This window comes from Spinacia oleracea, chromosome 3 (genome assembly GCF_020520425.1).
Source record: "Spinacia oleracea cultivar Varoflay chromosome 3, BTI_SOV_V1, whole genome shotgun sequence".
Lineage (NCBI taxonomy): Eukaryota > Viridiplantae > Streptophyta > Magnoliopsida > Caryophyllales > Amaranthaceae > Spinacia > Spinacia oleracea.
This window is the reverse complement of record NC_079489.1, coordinates 142,888,962-142,890,295: the sequence shown is the minus strand read 5'-3', so window position 1 is coordinate 142,890,295 and position 1,334 is coordinate 142,888,962.

Sequence of the window (1,334 nt, the reverse complement as noted above, 5' to 3'; positions counted from 1 at the left end):
CACGTAAAATTCAAGATTCTCTAATCTTATCTCTCTTTTGTTATGGAGTCCCCAAAGAATAAGTGCCCTTAAAAGCCAAGATTCTCTAATCCCATCTCTCTTTTGTTATGGAGCCCCAAAAGAATAAGTGCACGTAAAAGCTTTTGCAAATGGTTTTGCTTGCCTCCGATTTACCATTATAATATCATTGTGTGACACCACTTATTAGGCATAAAGCAAAAATAGCCATTATTCTCGATAAAATTTACAAAGTACTTTTATATTCTCAATAAATAAAAGTTACACTAAAAATATATAAGTGACCCTAATAAAACTATTATCTCCGTCCCTTTTTATTCTTTACGTTTTCTGTTTTTGGGTGATATTTAAATAAAAAAACGATTCATTTACCTAGAAACGTATAACACTTAAAGAAAACAGGGAAAGTAAGTTAAATTATTTGAAGTAATTTTTTTATTTTTGTGTTTTTTGTATAGAGATTGAGTTACAAAGGGCAAAACTACAAATGATTTACATGAGATCGATTGCATCCTAGATCTTGGTTGCCAATCCCTTAAAGATTTACCAACTAACGCAATTAAATTATTTTAAGTATTTTAAATAGATAAGATACTAGGTAGGAGTTAAGGTGCACAACTCCTGTAATATAATGGAAAAAAAAAAGCAATTCGAAACTAATCATATCTTTTCTTATATTGTAGTTATTCATGATAAGATCATTTTATTAAAAAAGTCCGAAAGGACCCCTAATGTAATAACTTTTAAGTTTATTGGTCCTATCTATCGTATCAATAATTTTGTATCACGTGGTAAATGAGTTGAAAATATAGGACCACTATAGAATAAATGAGTAGTAAATAGGACCACTATAGAATAATTACAATTCTGCATGGGCGAGGACATAATTCCTAATAGATTAAGTACACTTCCCAAGTATTTCGTTCGAGTAAATCCCCTAAACTCTACTTTATTTTTAGAGGATTGTTAGTTTAGATTAACATAATAGGGGATGAACTAGTCACTACAAGAAATCGTGTTTGTTAACGTCGGCAATAATCAGTTGTTGAAGTATTTACCGACGGTTAATGGTCGTAAATGGATAGTCGTTAAACCTGTAGTCGTTAAATGAAAAATAAAAATTGATTTAACAGTCGATAAATTTACCGACTGATTTTAAAATTTTACTGACCAACATTATAATGGTTGGTAAAAGAGGCGCTCGGTATGTAATTAAATACAGTCAGTAATTTCATAAAAAATAAATAAGTTAAAACCAATAAACACAATTGTTGATTAAAAAGAATGTCATGAAATTGATTTGCTTACTTGGGTAT